Source organism: Lissotriton vulgaris, chromosome 4_1 (genome assembly GCF_964263255.1).
Source record: "Lissotriton vulgaris chromosome 4_1, aLisVul1.2, whole genome shotgun sequence".
Lineage (NCBI taxonomy): Eukaryota > Metazoa > Chordata > Amphibia > Caudata > Salamandridae > Lissotriton > Lissotriton vulgaris.
The window spans coordinates 172,576,803-172,603,791 of record NC_141691.1 but is presented as its reverse complement, the minus strand read 5'-3'; the positions used below and the strand labels follow the sequence as shown (position 1 = coordinate 172,603,791).

The following is a 26,989-nucleotide window of genomic DNA, read 5'->3' as shown; positions in this document are numbered from 1 at the left end:
TAACAACATTGTTGGAAACAAAGCACAGACCTGCAACCTAGTAAACGTTCAGGAACATACATTTTCCGTTGTTTTATAAACAATTATTATTAAGATTTTTTACATATCACCCAGACTGAGTCATAAGTCTTTTCACGGCTAGCAGCCAAGCATTTTCAGTTAATATTGCTTCTAAAGCCATGCCAGATTTTTTAGTTGTATATTTCTTTAACATTGGCATATCACTACCATTAAAGACTTTTTGAACCCTCCTATGTTAAGTCTAGCTCCTCGATTCATACTTCAGCTTTGCAGATTATATTCCCCTCACTTTTGCATTGGATTATCATTCAATCGAGTTTCCCTTGAGAAAAGCAGTGGCAGTGTGGTGAAGGACCTGCCTTTTTTATGTATATTCTTATCCGTTTGCATTGGAGGCTGGAAAGTAAACCCCTCATCTAGGAGTTAAACTCCTCAGTAACCCTGTTTGGAGACTTACCTTGATTGGAGACTGAGATGGGGTTTTGAAAGTCCAGCTTAGGTGATGTTTAAGAAATCTATTAAAAAAAAAACTCTGGCACATATCGCAAGAGCGATTGAATGAGCACTCTTTATTATGAAATAGCCTGGTGGGTTTAAGACATGCTGCAAAGATTCCCACGTCCCTTGTACAGAGTTACTATCAAGGTTTAGGTGATAACTAGAGTTTCAGCGGTCTTACAGGGCCTTTTGAGTTGTATCTCAAACCCATTTCCAATCCCACAATTCTGTCAACATAGTTTTCTGCTGGACAGGTGCTAGAACCCAACAAAAACAGATAGTGGAACTTTGACTAGCTGGGCTAAGGTGGAGCTAGAGAGGTTGGGCACAGGTCGTAGGGTAAAAGATATTAACAGCGCAATTGTTCTCCCTGCCCTTCAAAGGAACAACCCTTGTGTTGGAAGCTGGCTCTGTATATACTATACCAAATTAAGGTATAGTGTGCACAGAGTTCAGGGAGTCCCCAGAGCTATTTCAGAGGCTAAATTAGGTGAGTCCTACCAGCTCTCTTTGGGGTAGTGTGGGCAAGCAGTTAGGTTTATCCAGAGGGTGTGTTAAGCATTTATTGTATTTACTCAATCAAGATTGATGGCACACGCTCAGAGACTGAATCCAGAACAATTATGAAAGTATAAAAAAAGATCTTCCTCCAGACATACTGCAAGACCAGGTAGGGAAAGAAGACCCTGTAGGATTCCATTGCTCAAAATTGGATGACAGCGGGAAGCCGCCCAGTAGAATGGGAAGCCCTTAAAACGGTCCTGAGTGGGAAGGTGTGAGAGTCTCACATGTGGAGTGCGACGCACTCTCCAGGACACACTACTTGGGAAGAACGTGATTTGTCTGCCTTGCGAGGGGGGGTAAAAGAGGGAAAGCAACAGCAAGACACTGAAACAGAATTACTGAGACAAGTCATGGAACCCACGATTGGTTAGACAGATGCACACTAACATCATATCGCCCGCTGCTCCACCGGCATGGAATAAATCAGGAAGACTTTTAGCATGGATCTTTAGGCAAGAAACGCCTCAAACGGAGGTGCAATACCTTTCAAACCCCAAAGAACCAGAGGCGCACACCCAGAACAAGATAGCAGTGTTTAGGGGGCATCTTGAAAAGGCCTATACTAATCTGGGAGACCCGACCCAAGAAGATCTAGATGAGTACTTGGGGGATCTGCAGCTCCCACAAGTAAGTGAGGAAGGGAGAAACGTTCTAGACGACCCACTGACCGTGGACGAGATACAATCTGCTATTACATCCCTCCCATCCGGGCAGTGACTGATTTACACATGAGTTTTCAGCATTTTCAACAGTGGCAGCCCGTTGTCTACAAGAGGTAAATGCGGAGGCACTAAAAAAAAAAAAAAAGACGCTCCCACTCTCCTTTCGTAGTGGTATCATAACAATGATCCCAAAACCGGGTGTGGAACCTTCTGATTCGGCCTCTTCTCGCCCAATCACAATGCTAAACCTAGACATGAAAATTCTATGTAAGACCTTGGCTCAAAGACTGGAACCGTAGATGGGTAGTTCAATTCACACAGACCAGTGCGGATTCATACACGGCAAGAATACAACAATGAACCTTAGGCGCCTTGTGCATGCCATCCATGAAGTTGAGAACAGTGAGCAAGATTTTGCCTTGCTTTGGGATACGGATTGGGGACTAAGCACACCTGCTTTCCTTGTATGCAGATGATACCTTATTTTATCTGACGACACTGACCGTTTCACTCCCATGCCTGCTGCAACACTTCGAGGCATTCAGGGAAGTCTCCGGACTACGAATTAATATGACCAAATCCCTGATCTTTCCCCTGGGTGCCCTGCGGAATCAGGACCCCATAAGGCTCCCCCCTATGCCCCTGCAATAGAAGAAATATCAATTTAGATACACGGGGAATATAATCACCCATGCGGCACAAAAACTGAAGAAACGTAACATAGAGCAGGTGATGAAGTGGCTGGCTAGCTCAGTCTCTTTCTGGAATACGCTCCCGTTGTCCCTCATGGGGTGCATAGCAGTGGCCAAAATAGTATTCCTATTGAGAGGCAGCACTCACTAGACACATTACGAGGTCGGTGTTCAAAAAACTTCACTCCTTGCTATTAAAAGTGGTTTGGGTGGACAGCAGAAACAAAGTCAGCTGGGAGACACTGCAACTGCCAGTGGAGAAAGAGGGGTTGGCACTCAAAAACTTGGAGTTGCATTATATGGTGTCTCAGCCACAGCTGCATCACACTGGCTGACCGATTAGAATAATTGGGGAAAAGACCTCCTAGCAGACCACAGTAGAGAAAGAACTCTGCCTCAACTACTGCATGGAGGGGCGGGGAGACAAAGAGAAGGTCCTTACTTGATCAGACACACTGCAGTAGTGTGGGAAGGAGCAGTGAGGTTGGTCCAGAAGCGCGTCCCCTTCGCGAGAGAATTTGTGTTCTGGGACCTACCGCCTTTCCTACACCTGGTGTCAGAGGTGGATGTCACTGGTTTAAAAGACGCGAGACCTATTGGCTATGCCAATGTTGGTTAAAAATGTTATCTTTTAAACAGGCTGGTGAAACAAGGAATGAAGAGTAAAGGGGGTGAAGGTGAGTGAAGGAAGGAATGTGCGTGGCTACGAAGGATGTGGTGAGGTGGTAAAGGAGGAGACGTGGAATGTGGGAGGCGAAGTATCACGGTGAGGATGGGGCGGGTAGTAAAAGGAGGGCATGAATGCACGAGGGAAGGAGCGTATCAGGGGCGTGGAAGTGATATGGGGACCCACTGAAGGCTGTGGAGGCAAGATAGGACTCAGTGTTGGTGTCGGAGACAAATGAGTATTGGAGGGCAGCGAAACGGGGTGTGGGATGGAAGAGGGTTAGAATACATTTTCAGGGTGAGGGATAAACCGGTAGTGTGGAGCAGTTTCGGGGAAGTTAAGAGTTTTGAAGTGGGTGAGATAAGAATCTATGGCTGTGGGGGCGAGAGAGACCTTAGGGGTTGTAGGGAAGCCGAGATGGGTCAAGAGAGGAAAGGCTGGGCCGAGGTAGGAATTTGTGGGCGGAAGTAAAGACTGAGTTACCATGAATGGGCAGGAGGAGTGAGGGTGAGGGGAAGGCGTATGGGGGCATTAATTGAAGATGTAAAGGGAAATCAAACCGAGAAAAGAGGTGGAAGAGAGAGAATACGTACGTGAAACTGCTTTACCTCTCTTTTACACCCAATTCCTTCTGAGTAGAATCTCAGTCATATATTTTGAGGAGAATCTACCTGGAAGAGATATGGTGAAAAAACAAACATTATGCACATACCAAAATCACGAGCTACAAACAGTAGAGCAAAACAAATGTTATAAACTTACAGGATAAGATAGCAGGCAGGTTACACCACTCCAACCTGCTCAGGCCCCAGACAGTAGTACTAATGTTATTGTAAAGTAATTCACTCAAGTACCAAAATAACAACAGTTGCAAGTTGCATTGAGCCCCTTCTACTACCAAGAAGCCCAAATCAGTAATATGCCTCCAGATTTATAAATTACCACACGGATATCAGATTTTTTACCCATTTAACCTTAGCTTGACAGTTTCTGGAAATGTACGCATTGCACCTGATAGTAAACCAAATACCACCAAACAAAAGCTTGCAGTTTTTATGAAAAAGTAAAAGTCGTTTTTCCAACATAACTATTTTTCACTTTTAGTAAAATACACCTTTGGTCCACATACATTGACTTGCTATTTTCACGAGTATTTATGTATTCTACTGCAAGAATTGAGTAATTCTGCCATTGATCACATCCTTCATTTCAAGGATGTCCTTCATATCACCGCTGCTATGCTAGTGATAGTCCAAGATAATGGCTAAATGTTTGCAATAAGTGAAGGATGGACCAGAATATACCAGGAGCAGCAAGACCTTTGTACAAAATTAGAAATATATGTAAAACATAACCCACATCTATGCCCGGCATAACATAAAATCTGTAAAAAGAAAAATACCCACAACAGGTTAAGAAAGTGTGACCAATATGGCAGCAGTAGCCAGACGGCTGTCAAATACATTCACAATTAGTAAAGGATTGACCATCTATTTATATCCTGATTGTTTCAAAAAATGCTCACAATATGTAAAAAATCAGACATTATTAGCCAGAATGTTGCTTAGAATGCTTAAAATATATGACAAATGAGATGCCGGTATGCCAGAGAGAGTAAGAATATCACCAGCAAAAGCCACTTTATTTAAAGGATGGGCCAGTATTAGCCAGAATGTTACCAAAAAGAATAGCCACAATAATGATGAATATGGACCACTATTATTCTATGAATAACCATAATCGTTCTATAAATACCAAAACCTGTGAAGAATGAATTCGTAGGGGGCGTGGCCTGGCTGCTACTGAGCTCGACTCTTGTACCCTTGACCTCTGACGTCATTATCTTGACACCTCCTCAACCCTGACTGAGACAGGAGTGGGTCAGGGGGGAATCAGACGAGAGTGTAGGTGGGACAGCAGCCGTGAGCAGCTGAGAGCAGCAGCTCTGAGACTGGCCGGCCTCAGGAATCAGACACATGAGACTAGGGGCGATATGTGGGCCACTACCCAGTCACACTAGGGGCTGGACCGAGCAATGGAGACCCCAGGCCCAGCTTCAGCACTTCTGACCCGGTCTAAAGGGATGGTGCAGTCACGCTACAATAATAACTGACAGGAATGGCTGTCCCTGGGGGAAAACAGTGCTCAGACAGCAGGGCCAGCGGTTGGGTGCAGCCGTGCCCGAAGAGAACAATCAATGAGGTGCAAAAGAAGCCCCTTAGTGGAGGCTCTGAATAAGGATATGCGCCACAAGGCAGCCCAAACTAAACAGATACCAGAGGCAACGTTGATAACAGGCCGGCCTGGGGGATTCCTGAAACTAAATACAACATGCAGTAAGCCTGGTGGAACCCCTTCCCAAGGTATGCTTGAGGCAGCACATAGGGTGCATTGGCAGCTATGCACCCCCTTTAGGCCGATCATGCCGAAGTGTTAGATTCAGTTCGGAGTTAAGGAGCAGTCAGATAATCTTTTGGGAGATGGAACACTCGGAAAAAAGTGAAAAAAACAAGCCTGGGAGTTGTGGGCGCACACGCGCGCTAAGCACGGCAGTGAAAGTTAATTAGGCAAGAGAGACTGACACGGAGAGGGCCGAGCGAGTGGGCGCGCAGCGGCAAAAGTGAAAGCGCAAGTTTAAGGGTGCCCGCGAGCGATGCGCTGAGCGCATGACGAGAGAGGTAAGCCACATGGCGCCTCTGCCTCTGCTCTTGCATGTGCGTGTAACCGCACACTCGAGGCCACACAGAAAGCTGTGGTCGTATTTTTTAATGCCCACTTACTAAAAGTCTCTCCAGAGCAGCACATGCGCTGTCTCAGGCGAGACCTAAAAATGAGAGAAAGATGTGAAAGAATGGGTGATAGCAGAAGAACTCGGGCTACAAGGGTGCAGGGTGGATGAAAATGCAGAAGAGGACTTATCAACATGGAGGGAGGCCAAAGGGAGCTTTGAGAACAAGATCCAGCATACTCCGGAAAGGAAGGTGCGCAAAACGACAGAGAGGACTTAGTTATAAGGGAAGAGGCACTAGCAATGCTACCCATACAGAATATAGAGCCTGAAGAACGGGGGATCTCTAGGGTGGAGGTGGCTTCTTTGACAACGGTATGGGAGTAGGAGTGATGGCTACAAAGTTTGTTCTATTCCCATAAACATTGCAATGTATAACACTATAGATGTGATCCTAACAATTGTGAATTTGAAAAACAAACATATTCTTTAAAAAAAAAAAGTATAAAAAAAGGTATACTTGTGTTTTATTTTTAGAAGCAAGCAGTGCTTGCCACAGGTAGGTAAAATGTACTTTGAATCATAGAACATTCCAAGAAGTGCAATTGGGAATTGATTTACGATCGTTACAGGTTTGTATTGGTTCAAAAAGCAGTTTAAATTTCACAGTAATTACTTTTGGAATACTTTTTTTTAGACTACTTTTGCATTACGACGACTACTCGGGATGATATGCCTAGATACCACACCGGGGATCTCACAATACAAGGTAAGTAAGACTGTTCTTGATTTAAAGCACACTTACTTTTTTTCTTACAAACGTTCAACTCAACAGAACCTTTTAGGAACAAAAACTCATAATATTCGTTCCTATCGGAGAAAAATTGTGAAAACTCGTAATATTGGTTCCTATGGGAGAAAAATGATTTTCAGTTTCACAGGTATGTAGTTACAGTAAGTCGGCGACTTACAAGTGAGAGTTTTGGGGGTTAGGACCAAGGTTCCCCATGGCCTAGGTAGGTACTCAAATTGCACCACCAGCAGCACTAGGTCGGTCGCGTGCAGAGTGCAAGGGCCCAACATTAGCCAATGTGGGGCTAAACTGGCCTTCGGTCAGGGACTGCTTATGTCGAGTGCAGAACCGCAGAGACGCCTCGATCCGGGTTCTGGTCTTGTTGAGCAAATCCAGTGCTCACAGGAGACAGAGTGTGTAAGGTGAGTGCAGGGCAGGTCCTCTTGGCATCTATCAGCTCGGCAATATCCAATTTATGTTTAGACTGTTCATTGATAATTGCTCCAGGAGGTATTAGCAGGAGTTTGGTGGTATCCTTCAGAGCAGGTAAAGTATTAGAGGGGAATGTGCGTGCTATTAACCCCTTGCATGCTCATGACAGCCCCTGGCCGTCATGAGCCACGATTGGCGTGTGCTCACGAAGGCCGGCGGCTGTTCGAATCCCGCCCACTATGTAAATTGCCCGCACAGCGTGAAAATTTGCGGCGCATGCAAGAGGTTAAACTTCACACTAGAGAGAAGCCGCAGGTATAACAGTTAGTCAGCTTCTTGATAAACAATTTATATGGTTCAAAACATGCACACTTGTTTAACAAATAGCAGGTAAGTGGTTTAGAGCCCGCAATTCCTTGCCTGTATAGAGAGGTGGTGTCCAGTCAAGTTGGACCGCTGGGCTGCATCTCTGGCGCTGGGCGCGGTCCAGGCACGCAGCGGGCGCAGACATGCTTGCCTTTGTACACCCTCTGCGCGTGTCCGGCCCTGCATGCTGCTTAAGTAGATAGCTAGACTGTAACCCTGCCGGAAGTAGGTGCAGTCGCAGGTGGAGGTGCTATGTCCCTCCTCTCAGTCGGCAGGAAACTGCTGCGGCAGAATGGGGAAGCAGCGTGGGGAGGAAGAGAGGGGAGCAACAGAAGTGCGATGTGCAAATAAAATAGTCAGTAAAGTAATCAAATTTAATATCTCTAAAAACAAAGTGTACACACACGGTCTGGCAGACAAAAGATAAAAGTTTTAGCGTTAGCCTTCAGCGCTCTGCGTACTTGCTTCAAGTGCAAGTAGGAGGTACAATATGAAAGTCTGACTCCAAGAGGGTAGGGTCGTCGTCCTACTGCTGGTGCCAGATGGGAAGGGTCATGCTCTATTTTATTAGCTCTGTCCTAGGCCACTCTTAATTTTTCGGCCAGCTTTTACTGCACTTGCTGCTCCCTTATTGTGAAGGCTGCGCTAAGTAGAATAAATGGAATGTTGTGTCTCAGCACACAACGCTGCAGTTAGGAAGGCTAGTAGCATATAGGATGTCTGAAACTCCAGAAGCAGAGGCTGTGAAGCAATTAACATTTTCATGGGAGACCAGAAGAACATGTATAGCAAGGGGGTGCATGGTGCCGAAATGGTCCAGATGGAGCAATCTGGGAGCGTCTAATGAGGGTCATCAAACTGGGGAAGAGGTCAGTCTCTAAACCAAGGAGGTGTGGGGTTTAATCTTGGCCTCGAATGACAGGCTGCTGATTCAGCAAGTTTTACTTCTCTCTAGCAAAGCAAGGAGACTATAAAGGATTTAGGTGACAGTGGACAGCAGGAGAAAAGAGGGCTTGTGTAACCTTATTAGGAGAGACGAGAGGCAACTGCGATTTCAGTTAACAAAACGAACAATGCACACCCCACAAGATAATAAGGGCTGCATGAGATGGAGGCGCAGGTGTGTAGTAGCAAGACAGCCAAGCTCAAGGAACAGAAGACACTGTCTGCAGTGGGATCTACAGCCCTGATCTACTGAATAGTAACCTGGTGGCCTTTCCTGTGAGCTTGCTTTATAGAATGTCTCTGGGTGTGTATTGCTCTCACAAAAATGGCTGTTGGGTGAACTGGCGGACCTGTATGTGTATGTCTTATGGTGGGATATAATCAGCAGCACCACCCAGTCTTCACGTAGGTCATTGTAATATATGTTAAAGAACATTGAGTTGCTGATAGGCCTTCTGTAGTTGTACAGTAGTCCCTCATGTACCTCCATCCAAGCACTTCACTGGAGGTAGCAGGATTCACCCAGACAGCCAACAGCATCAGGTGAGAGAGCAGTGCCCCTCTGGGCTAAACCAAGATGTGATTGACAAAGTATCAAGTCAATAGTAAAGAGGCTGATCAAGAAGAGCCAATAGCTGATGAAGACTGACTCAAAAGCCAGTCCTGATTATAGTGGAAACAATAAACTGACAGCTCTGCTGTGAAGACCCGGCCGAATAATCAAGTGTATACCGAAATTCATCCCTCATGCGTGACTAGCAGTAACTTAGTGCCACTGTCAGACACTGTCTTAATAATGTACAAAAACGAGGCTATGTGACATTGGCCCCAAAAGTTGGGTTGTCACCTCAAATTAATTGGGCACTGCAGGATAGCCTTTTTTATCTTACATTGTTGCTTTATTGAAACAGATCGAGTTGTGATTCAGACATATTTTTAAAGATTTTTGTGATAAGCATCGCTGACCCAGCAGATTATTATCTGCTTAAAGTGATAGCGCCGTTCTTGTAGGTGAGGCTGTGGTATTTGAATGTGGTGTGTTTCACATGATCTGCCTTAATAGGAAAAAAAATTTAAACGAGCTGAAATGTTTTAATCTATTTTTCAGAAATGTGCTTGGTTTGTGATATTTTGTAAATTTTTCTTGAAAGGCAAAGAACGTAAATAAAATGCTGTCCTTACATAGGCAGTGTTTTAATGTATTTTTAAGATTTATTTTTCAGAGCGTTTTAAGTGATCCATATTCCTGTATATAAGCAGATGTATTCAGTGGCCTTTATAAATACCCATAATAGAGAACTTCTGTTACAATATGTTTTTATTTCTGTGCTTCTAGCAACTTAGGGGAAGCTATATTTCTAGTAACAAATATCTTCCAACTTCAAAGTCCTTTGTGCCAAACTACTGATGCTAATTGAAACCTTGTTGAAATTGCCGACGGACCGTTCTGTGTTGCTGGCCATATCTGGGTCAATACTTTTTGCGACGATCGCGGGACGCGCGCGGGCTGCACGCGGGCAAAGCCCGGGCAAAGGGTGGGCCGTCTGTGGCCGTCCGGGGCCGGAGGGGGACTGGACTGGGCCACCCTTTTTACATCTCGCCTTCCGGGATTTGTGACCTGTGAGTAAAGTGCCTCTTAAAAGCAAATCCCTACCTTCATTGAATTTTTTCTAAGTACCTGGCTTTTGCTACACTGTAGTGATCAGAACCTTTTGACTTTGATCTTACGATAATTAACAGTTAAGTGGGGCACTGTACTTATACTTTTGTAGTTGCTGAAGGGCTAAAAACAAATATGAGCAAGAATAAAAAGGCAATAGGCAATAGGCCAGTAAACCCACCAAATAATAAGGAAATTCTAGAAGTCGCATCAGGCATACGCAAGCCCGTCAAACAAACACATGCATCCTCAAAGCTAGGCAACGGGCATAAAGAGTCATCAAAGGACCCTCCAGTAAATCTAGGCAGGAGCGGAGACAAGATGCCCGCTATTACCCAGTCTAAAGCATCAGAGACTAAAAACACAAACGGAAGGGATGAGCACAAGAGGGGAACTGAGGGTCCAAACACAAATAATCAGCTGAAGCAGCCACTAGATAGAGTAAGACCAGCTAATAATAACACACACATTAACTTGCCACCCGAATCCCACCCTTTTACTGTGGTCATGGTAGGAGTACCGTGATACTCCACTGTCCCCTATTTTACCTGGCTTACATCCTCTGCGCGGTACCTTAGGCTACTGTGGCTTGTACTATTTAGGCATCATTCTGTCCTGATGATGATTCCTCTGATTTTATAATGGGATCGAAACGCCGTTGAATCTTTTAAACACCATATACTGTGAATGTGTAACTCATTTGTTAGGCTCGTAATGGTGTTGAATTAAATTTCTGTTATAGTGTAATTTACAGAAATCTACAGCTTTTGCCTAAAAACCCTGTTCTTTCCTTCACCATGCCAATCTGTATACGTTTGGGTACAGGCTTGTGCCCTACTTCGAAGAATTGTTGATGGTATCTTTGTGTGAGCTCCTTTCAAAAGAAAAATTGGACCTCTGTCCGGCTGGACAAGTCATTACTAAATATAGCTTCCACTGTGTCTATATTTATTTTTGCTCGTATACCTCCAATGAAAGCAGGGAAGGCGCCAGGACCAGATAGGATCCCAGGCGATTTATTAAAACACGACTTAGAAGTCTGGGGCCCTTATGTACATTTTTTGTGCAACTCGATAGCCGCTGGGACACCAATTCCCCATACGTGGAAAGGGGCGGAGATAATTACGATTTTTAAAAAGGGCAACCGCCAAGATCCAGCTAACTACCGCCCAATTAGTTTACTAGACATACTACAAAAAATCTATGCTAGGCATATTTTAAACAGACTGGATGGATGAGGTGGATATTTTAACGAAGTTTCAAGCGGGGTTTAGAGCGAAAGCAAGCACACTAGACCAAGTTTTTAGCTTCATGTGTATTTACTGCAAATACATTATAATTAGGAAGGGCAGCCTTTATGTCGCTTTTATAGATTTAAGGGCTGCATTTGACCTAGTCCCTCGCTCTCAGCTATGGGAGACCCTAAAGAAAATCGGGGTCCCTTTGGAAATACTAAGGCAACTAATAAAGTTACATACTGGAAACTATGCCACAGTGCGTTGGGGGCCAGGAGGAGAATTAACAAAACCAATTCCGGTGGGAAGAGGAGTAAGGCAAAGGTGCGTATTGGCACCAACCCTCATCTCACTATACGTAAACGACATCCCCGACTTTCTATCAGAAAGTACGCATGATTCTCCTCGTTTGGGGGGAGAGGTGGTATCGGCTTTACTATTCGCCTACAACATAATTTTAATATCTCAAACACCAAAGGGACTTCAATCACTAGTGGACACCTTCGATAGATATTGTTTACAAAAGGGACTTGAAATAAACTCCAGTAAAACGAAATACATGTCACTAAACCCCCACAAATCTTTTTTTTTTAAACTTGTTTTAAATAATCAGCCACTGGAATACGTAGACCGTTTTAATTATCTAGGAATCAACTTGGATAGCAAAATGACCTGGAAAGGTCAAATTGAAAAAAAGCAGGATTATGATGGTCCAGAACTCGGTACCAATTTTGAAAAAACATGAGGCTAGCACATGTAGGGCTGTTTCACCTGCACTGGAGGTATTCAAATTCAAAGCACAATCTGCTGTGCACTATGGAGCTAAGAATTGGGGCCCCCAGTGTAGGAAGAGCATTGAGCGGGAAGAATTTTTTTTTTACAGGCAAATACTAAAGCTTCCCAACAGGACCCCTTTGCTGCCATTTTCTTTGGATTTAAATATAAAACGTACGGACCATCATGCGGCCCTAAGACCACTTTTGTTTTGGGTCAGGATCTGGGCCACCCCCGAACTGATCCATTATAAAACTGGCTTGGTTGAAATCTTAAAGGCCAATCGAACTAAGGATATTCCATGGTTAAATCACGTTATGACGTGGATGCAAAAGCTAGACCTACCACACTACTGGGACGACCCACAGCAGTTACAATCATTAAGTAAAAAACAGCTAAAAATGATATTTTGGGCCCACATAAATAACAACTTAATACACAATTCATCTGTGGGGCCTCTAACTGTGAAATTTCTAGCATTCAAAGATGTAGCTTCCTTAGAGCCATTCTTGGATGACATAGAACCTCCCATAGCTCAATCCTTATTCTTACAGTTTAGATATGGTATCTTGCAAATAGGCTCCAACACGGCTACTTGGAAAGGAAATGGGGCAGGGCTCAAGAAATAACACGTCTTAAATGTGTAGCATCAGAAATAGAAAATGAAGCCCATATACAGCGTTTACAACTGACAGAAACCGCTGGATTAGACCCCTATGTAAGCTTTTAGGCATAAGGCGTTAAAGTGTTGCTGAGCGCATATTGAAAACTGATTCATCACAAACTATAGTCTTTTCTGTAAGTAGATTCCTATTTAATGTATTCCTGATTAGGAAAAGAATGGGGTTGAAATTTTAGGGTTGAATGTAGCCCAAGATTTTAACCCAAACCCAAATCCTTTTTAACTTTTTGTGTGACAACTTTTTTAGCCATCCCCATCTACCCTCTGATGTCATCTTGTGTATGATCTTTTTAATGATGTAATATTTATAACCGTTTTTAAAACTAATTGAATGTATTATGATCTAGTAAATTTTGAGTGTGTGGAGGCTGAGAGTAAAAAATGCTTTTTTTATTACCTAGCTATCTTTGCCCCTGTGCGACATGTTGATTGTATTTCTGAAACGTAGTATGTAAAAGCAGCATTGACATGTAATGATTTTATGAACTGTTTCTTTTATGGTCCAAGTGACCGAAAATAAAGAATAAAGAATAAATGAAATTAAGTGAAACCTTTTTTCAAGGCCATAAAATGATGAGCTCAAGGTTGTTTCACTGAGTATTACATGAGCCACACAAAACTAACATAATCCAGATTTATAACACATGGCTATTTCTGTCTTCTAATGGGCTTGGGAAACTGTCACCATGTGTTTCTTTGCTTCTGATTTTAAGGTATAAATAGGGTCAAGTTCTGTTGAACACAAATCCAAGTGTATTTATTAGCCTGCTATACTACTCTGAGACATTGCGTTAATTCCCCTTTACAAACCCTGGCTCTTGTAATGTTAATATGCATGTAAGATAAGTTAAATATATTCTATTGTGTGCATGAATGATGACCATTTTGATTTTGTAAAGCTAACACCGTTTTGTACAGCAACATGATATTGTGTTCCAGTGCTTTACAATCAAATACGGAGGGAGCTCTGTTGTCAAATATACTAAGATGGAAGTATGGGTGGTTACAAAAAACATAAAGCATAAATGTAAGTGCTTTATCATGTATATTGCTGGTTCTAAATTTTTTTATTAAAACAAAAATAATAAGTGCAATCACTGCTTACATCACTCACGCCTGCACCCATTTTTCAAGTAGATGTACACACCACTTAAATATATTAGTGATTTTTTTTTTATTTCTTGTCATTGCATGCTTTCTAATGCTGGAAAAATGGATCAATTTTAAAATGGTGAGTTGCTGCTGAAAAGTGTGTTCAGCTTTTGGTTTTTGTACATTATTGGATATGTTTGGTAAAGTATATATTTTGACATTATTTTTATTGTATTTTAACATTTTCAAGCATTTCCCCCGAATGCAGCAACTAAGATTTACATTGTAGAAGTCAGACCATTCCCACAAATTTTGTAGCAAAGTAACTCTTAAAGATCACTCTCTTTGCCTCCCTACACCAGTTAAGATTTTTAAAACACCTAAACAATGTTGGAACCAATCTACTTCAGCATCTTTAAGATAAATTTGACCTAGCAACCACAAGTGCAACATCTTCAAGTAGTTTATTATACCTAGTTTCATAAACGTCTCCTCAAATAGCCAGCACTAACACCACGGGGAGGTATATAAGGGAGTGTCACTTTTCTCATGACGTGCTCCCCAAAATCCTTGTATTGTAGAACATGACAACAGCATTTGGCATAAAGTGTCCTCCTCACTTCAGTTCCTCAAACAGAGTGGTGAGAGCGACTTATCTGAATGACCTAAGCTGGAACCTAGAAAAATGCATCCGGTGTAGAGTTTGAAAGCAAATGAGCCTGAAACCAGTCCCAATGGCCACATACCAAAGGTGTAACAGTATGTTTTGCCATTCTATAACCTCCAAGTACCCAATAGCCTTTTCCCCACTTCTCCCTCAATTTTAGTAGGTGGAGAAGTGTGGCTCAATTATTAGAGCGGCAGACCCTGATGCAGAGGTCTAGCCCGGGACCAGGGTTCAATTCCCCGCCTCGGCGGGTCTTGGGCTCAAAAAATTCCACGGACCTGATAATTCTCGCCTCGGTGCCTATTCCAATCATGGAGTCCCACTCTGCAACTCTGGGCAATAGCTTGCTTAATCTCCACAATGGCCCCCACAATGCTAAGGATGCCTGACCTCCACCTTGGGGGTGCCCAGGAGTAGACGCCTCACAGGGAAAGCCAGGATGGGTTCCACAGCGGTTTTCGTACAAGCGCCTTGAGACCCTTGCGGGTGAGTAGTGCGCTATACAAGTATCAATTTACATTTACATTTTTATTGTGCAATGTTCATTACTGTTCATTCTCTTCCAGGGGATCCTCATCAATAGTCATAAGCATTAGGATATTCCCGCCCATGCGCGGGACCCCGGAAACAATATATTATATGTGCCCCACATATATATAGATATATATATATATATATATATATATATATATATATATATATATATATATATAGATATATATATATATATATATATATATATATATATATATATCGCTGCACGCTCGCTTGTATCCCAGAAAGCAGACGGCACTCAGAGCTTGATGTTTCTTTTAGTTTATTGACAGACCCCCGTCACCCCATCCAAAAGACAAACGCGTTTCGCCGTGAAACGGCTTCCTCAGTGTCAATTGTGAATGTTAAAAGATCGCCATTTAAACTTCAACTCTAACCACAATAGAAAGAGGACTAAGCCCAACATTACGTGAAAGATAGCGGCAGACATATTGTAAAGTGCAAATGCTTACTGCTTCTCTATGCATCTTAGGAGAAATGGCGATCAATAAAGTGCTCGTGCGTTAAAAAAACAAGAGGGCAAAAAAGCTTCCCTCGTGATGTGTTTGAACATTCTTAGGCTCACAAACAACTTAAAGAGATTACATTTTTCGACCATTTAAATCATAATATTTACAATTATACATTAAGTCATTATAAATGTATATGTATTGTGATACATTTAAATTTAATAATAAATTTCATAGAGTGTCCCCCGCGAGATGATCAATTAGGGGTAGGCACTTGATTCACTGAAGGGAAATATAGTTGTGATTCAACCTTCTTTTGCACAATCATATATCCAGGTGCATCTTGTACATATGGTCTTTCTCTTATATGTTGTATAATACATGTGAGTGAGTCCTAAAGTAGATGTAATGCCCTGAATGGGCCTGTCTGTTTTTTGTTTTTGTACATCTCGCCCTGTATGGGCAAGTGACTCCCTGATAGAAGTATATTGTTGACATATATACTATATGCAGGGGTAGTGGAGGCGGAAGATGTTAACATATATATTCTACAGAAGTTGCCTGAATTACTTGAACACAGATACCCCATTAGATCAATCCAAGTGAACCCAAAGTTCCTCATCATTGTTAAGACCTATCGGTTTCATCGTTTGGAGGTCTATGATGTATTTGGATTCCATAGCCCTGAGGGTTCTGATCTTGTCACCACCTCTCTCTTGTCTCCCTAGTTGATCTATTAAATAGAATGACAAGAGATCCCTGTTGCTGTTATGGTGGGTCTCGAAGTGGCGTGCCACCGGATAGTTCTTATCCCGGTTTGTGATGGCACGCATGTGCTCCAAGATACGTTTCTTCGCTGGATTGATGGTACTACCAACGTATCTCTTGGAGCACGGACAAACCAGTATATATACAACGAATTCCGAGTTGCAATTCAGGAATTTCGTGATATTCCTGGTTGGTCGTGGGTCTTTCGGTCTACCCTCATATTTGGTCTTCTTTTGGCTATACTTGCACGCTTTGCAGTGCATGCAAGGATAAAAACCTTGTACGGGTTTGGATCTTGGTGCTACAGGGGGCTCAGTGTAATGACTCCTGGTCAAATGGTCACCGAGTGACTGACAACGTCTATATGTGATCAGTGGTCTAGGCGATATTCTGTTCTTCATGATGTTATCTGTAGCCAGAATATGCCAGTTGTTGTTAAAGATTTGGACCAATTCTTTCGATCTCATATTATAAGTAGTTATCATTCTCGTTGTGGATTCTGTCTCTGCCTGTTTGTTCTTGGTTACCAGGAGGTCTTTTCTATCTTTCTGTTCCACTTTCTTTGAGGCTGCTACTAGAGCTGATTTTGAGTAGCCCCGTTCTTGAAATCTAGATATCGCTGCCTCTTGTGCATCTAGGAAATCGCTGGTTTCAGAGCAATTCCGTTTGATGCGCAATAGTTCGCCATATGGGATGTTTTTCACCATTGATTTAGGGTGGTGACTGGCAGCGTGGAGTACAGCATTCCCTGCTGTGGGTTTGCGGTAGAGTTTAGTTTGTATACTACCCCCTGCCGCAAATACCTCTAAGTCTAGATAGTGGACTGACCTCTCACTTATTTCACTGGTAAACCTCAGGTTTAAGCTGTTGTTGTTAAGCGTTGCCACAAACCTCTCAGCCGAGGGTCTGTCGCCCCGCCACACCACAAACAGGTCATCTATGTACCTTGTCCAGACCATGATATGGTCAAGACAGTACTCGTTGGTCCCCCCCCAGGCCACGTGCTTCTCCCACCAGCCCACGAATAGGTTCGCGTAGCTGGGGGCGAAGCACGTGCCCATGGCGGTCCCCCTGATTTGGCGGTATAATGTACCTGCAAACAGAAAGATATTGTTAAAGAGACAGAATTCAGTCATTCTCAGTAACATGCGATTATGTTGATGAAATTGCATGTTCTTCTTTTTAAGAAACCATTCGACAGCTTGGAGTCCATCTTGATGTCCGATTGACGTGTACAAGTTTGCAACGTCCAAAGTAATGAATAGCATCTCAGTGTCCCAGTGTACTCCATCAATAATCCTCAGGAAATCTTGTGTATCCCTGACGAAGGACGGAAGATCCTTGACAAATGGAGAGAGGTAGTTATCAATGAATCTGGAGGTTGCTTCCAAAAGACTGCCAATTGAGGAGACGATTGGTCTTCCTGGGGGGTGCCTGATGTCTTTATGCACCTTCGGCAGGTGGTAAAATGTGGGGATGATTGGATGTTCGCAATATAGATAGTCATATTCATTCTTGCTCAACATACCATCATCTCGCCACATTCTCAAAAGTCCATGGTATTCTAGGACACATTGTTCGAATTCCTTCTTGTTAATCGTCTCATAGCAGTCTTTATCCTCCAGTTGTCTGAGGGCCTCCAGTTTGTATTGGTTTTTGTCAAAGATAACTATGTTCCCTCCCTTGTCTGAGGGTTTGATTTCTATTGAGTTATCTTCCTTGAGCGATCTTATGGCTTGCCACTCCATACTTGAGATGTTGGAATTTTTATTTGAGATTTCCACTTTTTGGGCGGCTAGTTTCTCCAGGTCCTGTAAAACCGCATCATTGAAGACATCAATGGCGTCATGCGTGGCGTGAGGTAGGAATCTCGATTTTTTCTTGAGATTGCTAGGATCCCGTTTTTGTATAATTTCTTCCCTCCTGAAAATCTCACTTGAGCTCGGTAGATCTTCGGTGCCGGCTAAGGAGTGTGTAATCTGGAGGAGGGACAGATCTTCGTCCCTGAGATTGTTAGTTGTTCCATCCATAGAGTCGATGTTCTGTGCTGGATCTGGTGATGGACGGCTGGCATGGATTTTGTCCAGTTTCAATTTCCGAACAAATTTGAAAATATCAATCCTCGTCTCCACAGGGTCAAATTTAGCAGTTGGACAGAAAGTCATACCCCTACTCAGTACCCTTTCCTCATGGGTCGTGAGTTTTCTCTGAGAGAGGTTTATTATGGTCTTTTCATTCTTTAGCGTCTTCCCCTCTTGCCCTTGCTTCGGGTCATCATGGGTGCAGTGTCTTGGGCGACCCCTTCTGCCCCGTCTGGTTTTCCTCCTTTTTTTGTTGGTTTTTTCGCTTTCTGAGGTGGGGGACGCTGTCTTGTCTCCTGCATGACCTGAAATTCGTCTAAAAAAGGCTCCTCTTCTTGATTGGGTCTCGTGTTTCTTAGCCCACTTGTTCTTGGCGCCTCATCTTCAGATGCCGAGACCTCAGATTCAGAGGTGACATATTGTTTGGCCTGTTGGGTTCCTTGGGCCAGCCTTTTTCGTGTCGCGTCGAATCTCTTTGCGAAAGTGAGTATCCTGCCAGTGAAAAAAAAAAAAAAATATATATATATATATATATATATATATATATATATAAATAAGCAATTGCAGCCAAATAAAACAGTAGAGCTGGAATATGCTGTGAAGAATTTCCACCATACATGTGTATTTGCATTAGAAACATGAGAAACAACACCAATGCTTGTTTAGAAACTGTTTTAATGCTTAGAAAGCAGTAGAAATTCTTATAACACCCTGTAAGCATATACAGCTCCCAGGCTGCATTGCAAATACCCAGTCTAAATAGACTGAAAAGCTAACTTGTAGCTGAATGCACTAAAACTGACGCTGTGCCTTTAAGGCACCTCTGCCCCTAGCTTCCCATCATGCCTCAGGGGTTACAGTTAGGTCAGTTGTTCTTTCCGGCTCCTTCAGGAAGGACCCTGGATACACAGCTCCACACTTTTCTGCCTTTTTCAGTCAGAAAATCTTCTAAAGAACAATTTTTTGATTTACTTTGACTTTTAACAACAGTGTCAAGTAAATAACTGCTTAGCAGTCGATTTTTTGTGAGGTTTTCCTGTCAGGATGCCCACACTATTTGATAATTGCTCTTCTTGTGGCCACAAGAAGGCAAAATCAGACTCTCATGAGGTCTGTATTTTATGCTTGCCAGAGGATCATGATCCTAAAGACTGTTCACATTGTAGAAATCTGTCTGACAGGACTCTTAAAGACAGAGAGAGGAACAGGCTCTATGGTCTGGCCCAGAGATCCATCAGGGGAAGATCTACAGAGAGGAAGAGTTCAAAGAGACCCAGAACTCCCTCCAAAGGCAAGTCAGAGCGTCCATCAACCTCAGCGCCGGGCTCGGCGCTGAAAAAACAACATCTGATGGACATTTCTAGAGAGAAAACTCCGTCGACGTCGGGACCGGCGTCGATGAAGAAAGCTCCGCCGTCGTCAACTAGGCGACGATCGGCGTCGAGAGAAGCCACGAGATCACCGTCGATGAGAAGATCGGCGTCAAGACATAAGTCAACTCCGCTGTCGTCAACCAGGCGACGATCGGCGTCGAGAGACAGATCACACTCGCTGTCGTCTCAACGTCGACAGGCTTCTAAGAGTGTGACACCTCCGCCGACGTCTCCACGGAGGCGCTCGGCGTCGAGGAGCAAGAGCCCCCTCGGACGCTCGCCGTCGAGGAAGGGATCATCGTCGACGGCGCTTCGGCGCTCGACGTCGAGGATGTCTGATCCTCTGTCATCGCAACGTGTCCGGTCGACGTCGAGGGCATCGTCGACGACAGGACAACGTCGATTAACATCTCCGTCGCCGACAGACCAACGTCGGTCGACGTCAAGACCTCCGTCGACGGCAGGGCAACGCCGTTCGACGCCGAGACCTCCGTCGAAGGCAGGGCAACGCCGTTCGACGTCGAGGGAGAAGACTCCGTCGTCGGCTAAACATCGCTGGTCGACGTCGAGGGACCACAGGTCATCGTCGAGGCATTCGACGTCGAAGGTTATCACTCCGTCGACGCCGCAGAGGCGTTCGACGTCGAGGGAAAGACTTTTGAGACGTCCTCCAACACCGGTGAGACGAAGATCTCCTTCAGTGCCTTCAACCGTTCTATTGACGCAATCGGCTTCTCACCATTCCTCCTTAAGTACCTCTGGCTCATCGAGGTCCCCTTCTAGGAGTAGGAGTCCGTTGCCCCAGCGACGATATGTCACACAGACAAGACTCTCGCCAAGGTGGTATGGTCCGTTGAGCCAGTGGAAGGATTCTGGAACGACGGAGAGTCTACGAAGATATGTAAGCCCACACCACAGGTCACCTCTTCAGAGGCCGGTAGAAGAGGCAGACAGACAGAGTCCTACCAGGCACCGATCACGCTCTCGGGAGAGGAGAGCGGAAAGGTCGCATACCCCCAGGGTCTCCCGATCACCACGGAGGGAGCAGCCCAGATCTCGAACACCGAGAAGGGAGGAATGGGCGGAGAGATCGAGATCTCCCTGAATGGAGCATCAGAGAAAATCACGTTCTTTGAGGGGAAGAACGTCCGAGAAGATCACCAGTGAGGAAGGAGAAATCTCACCACAGGAGAAGGAGAACTCCATCATCCTCTTCTTCATCTTCATCTAGATCTTCTAAAGGGGAGTTCGAGGCATGTGGGCTGCTGAATTCATATCTGTGCATAGTCCGCCACCTAGTGTTGGGTCCGGATGATTGCACATTGTTGTCCTGGAAGAGTCTTCGAAGTATCACGAGATAGGTGGCTCCTCCCCTGGACTACAGTGCGCATGGGCATCGCCTCCATCCCCAGATTGTTTTTTTCCGCCATCGGGTTCGGATGTGTTTCGGTTCCCTCTATCGGGACCGATAGTTTGTTCTACTTTCTCTCGAGACCAAAAGGTCTTTAGGCTGGGCGTCGGTATTGTTCCGTTCGGGCTTATTACTGACTCTCAGCTCCGATCTCTTATTGCCCCTCCACGTGCTTCGACGCGGACGGGCCTACACTACACACTTGCTATGGAGCGGACGCCATTCAAGAAGTGTCCGCTGTGTCACTCAAAGTATTCTCACCTTGACGTGCACCCCGTGTGCAATACATGCTTGTCACCGGATCACCGTGAGGACACTTGCATGGCGTGTTCCAAATTTAGGAGCAAGAAAACTTTGAAGATTCGCCGGGCTAATCGGCTCCAGGCTCAATTGTCGGCTTCGGCACCCCCACCTGATGACATCTTCCAGGAATCGGTCGAGGGAGAAGACGACGTACAAGAATCGGACTCTGGCCCCGCGTCCGAAGAAGAGACCGGCGACGCGGGTGATGAGGCCTATGACGAAGTCTCCGACGAGGTAGGGGACGACGACCGGGCTTGTCCCGCAATGGGTGATAGCTCGGACGAAGAGCATCCCCAACAAGACTCCGGGGTTACTCCCCGTTATACGGCCCAGGTCGAGGGATCGCCTTCGGGCCTTACCCAAGATCTAACGACCAGTCCTACGTCCCCGCCTCCGGGCCCGGTCACGGACATTTCTACCAAGAAACCGAAAGTGAAGCCAACTGGTCTCGCACCCTCGGATGCGAAACCGAAACCAAAAGTGGCGCTGGTGAAAACGGTTCTGGAGGCGTCAACTTCCACGAAACCCAAAATGGCCGACTTGAAGAGCCACGCCAAAATGGCTGACCAGAAGAGCCGCGCCGAAGTGGCCGACCCAAAGCCATCTGGGTCGGCGCCAAAGGTTAAGGCATCCGACGCGGCGGCGTCGGCACCGAAAGGGGTCGCGGACCCGAAGACGGCTTCTAAAAAGCGTCACGCCGACAGTGCGCCAGGCCATGGGGCGTCGGCGCCGGAGAAGAGACTTACCGTCGAACACGCTCTCGAAGACGAAGAGTCGCTCGAGTCGTTTCAGCCCTCGGCATCCCTTACAAAGAGGGTGGGAGAATCCTTACGACGGATCCAGCAGGCTGCGGTGCCCAGCCAGGACCCTGTGGGGCCTAGACCCACGACGAAGCCTGCCAAGGGGCAAACGCCCATTCGTTTTACCCTTCCTCCCAAGTCGGCGCCGAAGGCCTTCGCGCCTAAGCAGAGCGGACACTCTCAGGACATCTTGTCGCCGAAGGCTGCCTTGGTGGTGTCAAAGCTTCGGCTCCAGCCGCTCGCGGTGGAAGAACGTCGTGAGGTGCACATCGACGCCAACACGGGAAAATTGTCGCTCCTCAAGAGGAAGATTACATCGGAGCCGACCTTGGAACCTTTTAAGATTCCACTCAAGAGCAAAAAGTACTCTGCGGACTCTTCGGCTCTGATGGAACCACTGTCTCCACAAGCCCTGGAACACTCGCCGGCCCATTCCCCCGTGCCTGACGTCGACGAGGAAGAGGCCGAGTACACCTATCCTGCGTACTCGGATCCGGACGAGGAGCAGGTGCCCTGGACAGCAGGAGACGACGCAAACGACCCGCAGTCGGGCCAGGACACTCAACTTTTCGCCGCAAAGACGTCCCCGACGGAGGACTCGGCGGCATTCAATGCACTGATAGAGAGAGCTGCGGCGAACCATGACGTCGAGCTCCACTCGGATCCAGTGGATGCGGACTTTTTGGTCGACACCTTCTCAGTCGCCGAAAAGCAAGTCAAGACGCTTCCAATGCTTAAAGGAGTGCTGAAGCATGCACAGGAGGTGTTCAAGGAGCCCACCCGGGCGCGGGTGGTCAATCCTCGCATCGACAGGAAGTATAAGGCGGCGCCCACGGATCCCACTTATATTAAGGGACACTTGCCATTGGACTCCCTGGTGGTTTCCAACGCTAGAAAAAGGGCAAATTCGCAAACGACTGGTGACGCTCCTCCCCCTGACAAAGAGTCAAAAGTCTTTGAGGCATCAGGCAAACGTATTGCTGCACAGGCAGCAAACATCTGGAGGATCTCTAACACTCAAGCCCTGCTCGCACGTTATGATAGGGCCCATTATGACACATTAGAGGCCATCCTTCAACACTTGCCTGACCAGTATAAAGAGGCGGGGGAGATGCTCATTCAGGAGGGTAAACTCATTACGAATGCGTCCATCAAATGTGCCCTAGATGTGGCAGACACTGCCTCCAGGGCCATCAATACAAGTGTTTTACTTAGACGTCATGCCTGGCTTCGAATTTCAGGGTTCAAACCCGACATACAGACCACAATATTGGGGCAGACAGTGAATCCTGACCATCTGTTCGGCCCAGAGGTGGATGCCTCCCTAGAAAAAATGAAGAAAGATACTGAAACTGCCAAATCTATGGGAGCTTTACAAAGCCAGCAGTTTCGGGGTGGTTCTTTTCGCCGCTCCAACTCAAGAGGCACCTCAAGGGGCCAGGCATCCCAATCCACACAATACTACAAGGGTAGCTCCCAGTCCTCGTATAACAACAACAAGGGCAGAGGTGGCTACAGAGGCAACAATATCAAAGGCAGGGGACGTGGAAACAATGCATCCAGGTCCACCACCACCAACAAGCAGTGACGTCTTGTCACTTCCCCCCGATCACACGACACCTGTCGGGGGGAGACTCCAACAGTTCCTGCCGGCGTGGAGATCCATCACCACGGACAGGTGGGTGAGGTCTCTTATCCAGTACGGGTACTGTCTAGAACTTACGTCCATTCCACCGGACATACCGCCAAGAACCCGTGCTATGTCCGACGAGCACTTGACCTTGTTGCAGCAAGAAGTTCTGGTCATGCTGCAAAAAGGGGCAATAGAGCTCGTTCCATTGCAAGAACGGGGAACGGGGGTTTACTCCCTGTATTTCCTAATCCCCAAAAAGGACGGATCACTCAGGCCGATCCTGGACCTCAGGCCCCTGAACTGGTACATCAACTCGGAGCACTTCCATATGCTCACATTGCAGCAGGTGCTTCCCCTGCTTCAACAGGGGGACTTCCTAGCAACGCTGGATCTGAAGGATGCCTATTTTCATATTCCCCTGCATCCTTCCCACAGAAGGTATCTCAGATTCAAGATTTTAGACCAGCACTACCAGTTCAGGGTCCTGCCGTTCGGGGTCACCACGGCACCGAGAGTGTTTACAAAATGCCTAGCGACGGTGGCGGCGCATCTCCGTCGCCAGCACGTCCATGTCTTTCCATACCTGGACGATGGGCTTATTCAGGCAAAGACGGAACAGCAGTGCGTAGACCACGTGTCACGCACCATTCACCTCCTGCACGATCTGGGATTCTCTCTGAACTACCCAAAGTCCCATCTCCAGCCCGCCCACGTGCGACAGTATCTGGGCGCGACTATCAACACTCTGGCAGCCACTGCGCAGCCCAATTCAGTGAGAATCGCCAGTATCCAGGCGCTGATCCAACGATTCAGACCCCAACACTCGCTTCCAGCGAGGGTGTTCATGCAGTTGATAGGCATGATGGCCTCCTGCATCTCCATTGTCCCGCACGCGAGACTACATATGCGTCCGCTTCAGGAGTGCCTTGCACATCAGTGGACTCAGGCTCATGGGCAACTGACGGACCTAGTGTTGGTGAGCGGTCGGGCATACAACTCTCTGCATTGGTGGAATCCACAAAACCTTTGCAAGGGCCGACCATTCCAGGAGCCTGTCCCACAGATCATCCTGACGACGGACGCCTCTCTCCAGGGTTGGGGAGCGCATGTACTCCACTACACTGTGCAGGGACTGTGGACATTTCAGCAAAGGAAGATGCACATCAATGTGTTGGAACTGATGGCAATCTTCATGGCCCTAAAGGCGTTCAAAGTACATCTGTGCAACAAGGTCGTGTTGATCCGGACGGACAACATGACGGCCATGTACTACATTCAAAAACAGGGAGGTACACACTCACCACAGCTGTCTCACCTGGCTCAGAGCATGTGGAAGTGGGCCATTCAGAGGAACATCTTCCTCATGGCAGAGCATCTCCCGGGCAAGGACAATCAAATGGCAGATCTGCTCAGCAGGCACAGCCATCAGATGCACGAGTGGGAGATACATCCATCAGTACTCCAACCGTACTTCCAAAGGTGGGGTCATCCAGAGATAGACCTGTTCGCCACAAAGGAGAACGCAAAATGCCAAAGCTTCGCCACCAGGTTCCCACACCCCCAATCACAGGGCAATGCGATGTGGATGAACTGGTCAGGCAGATTTGCGTACGCTTTTCCACCAGCGCCTCTGATACCGCTGGTGGCACGCAAGCTCAGGCAACACTCAATGACGCTCATCCTGGTTGCTCCGACGTGGGCTCGTCAACCATGGTACACCACGTTTCTGGAACTCTCCGTGGTACCGCATCAAAGGCTTCATCTCACTCCCAGCCTTCTGACGCAGAGCCATGGCGACATTCAGCACCCAGATCCGCAACAGCTCAACCTGGCGATCTGGCTCCTGAAGTCCTAGAGTTTGGCTACCTCAACCTTCCTCCCGATTGTATGGACATCATTCGGGAGGCAAGGAAGCCCACTACTAGAGCTTGTTATGCGGCTAAATGGAAGAGGTTTGTCATCTACTGTGTTAACCACGACATTGACCCGCTAGATGCTTCCATTCAGAACATCATCTGTTACCTTTTCCATCTGTATCGATGTAATCTAGCGTACTCTTCCATCCGCATTCACCTGTCTGCTATGGCAGCATACCTCCAGAACAGGCAGCACCTGTCACTCTTTAAGGTCCCTGCTATCAAGGCCTTTCTGGAAGGACTCAAAAGGGTCATTCCACCAAGGACCCCACCAGCTCCAGAATGGAACCTCAATGTGGTTCTTACAAGGCTGATGGGTCCTCCCTTTGAGCCACTGCACTCTTGTGAGCTCCAGTTTTTGACTTGGAAGGTGGCGTTCTTAGTAGCAATTACGTCGCTGCGAAGGGTGAGCGAGCTGCAGGCGCTCACCATCCAAGAACCTTTCTTCCAAATACATGCTAACAAGGTGGTGCTCCGCACTAACCCAAAATTCTTACCCAAAGTAGTCTCACAGTTCCACATGAACCAAACAATTGAATTGCCAGTGTTTTTCCAAAACCCAGAGACGCTGGCGGAGCGTATGCTCCACACTCTTGATGTGAAAAAGGCCTTGATGTACTATGTGGACAGGACAAAAGATTTCCGCAAAACCAAACAACTCTTTGTTGCTTTTGCCACACATCACAAGGGAAATGCAATCTCCAAAGCGGGGATTGCTAGATGGATAGTAAAGTGCATTCAGATCTGTTACGCTAAAGCTAAGCGCACTCTCACTATCCCACCAAGGGCCCACTCCACTAGGAAGCTGGGGGCCTCTATGGCCTTCCTAGGTAACATTCCCTTAGAAGACATCTGTAGAGCAGCCACATGGTCTACCACACATACCTTCACTAAGCACTACTGTGTAGACGTGCATTCCAGACAACAGGCAGCTGTTGGTCAGGCTGTTCTAAAAACGCTTTTTCAAACTGCTGCAGCTGGCACAGGCGGCCGCCGTTAATGGAGGGACTGCTATGTATTCTATGCACAGATATGAATTCAGCAGCCCACATGCCTCGAACTGCAAATGCTACTTACCAGTATGCATCTGTTCTTGGCATGTAGGGCTGCTGACATTCATATCGCCCACCCTCCTCCCCGGCGCCTGTAGCAGCTGCAGTATTCATTCATATACACATATGCTCATAGCATGGTCATCACTCACTTTCTGCACTCCATCTCT

General features: G+C 46.2%; 1 protein-coding gene across 10 annotated transcripts in view; it reads left to right on the top strand.

Annotated features, from left to right (window-relative positions):
- LOC147718545 (phosphatidylinositol-binding clathrin assembly protein-like) overlaps nucleotides 1-26,989 on the top strand; it is an 882,838-nt gene that overhangs the window by 568,486 nt on the left and 287,363 nt on the right. The window lies entirely within an intron of this gene.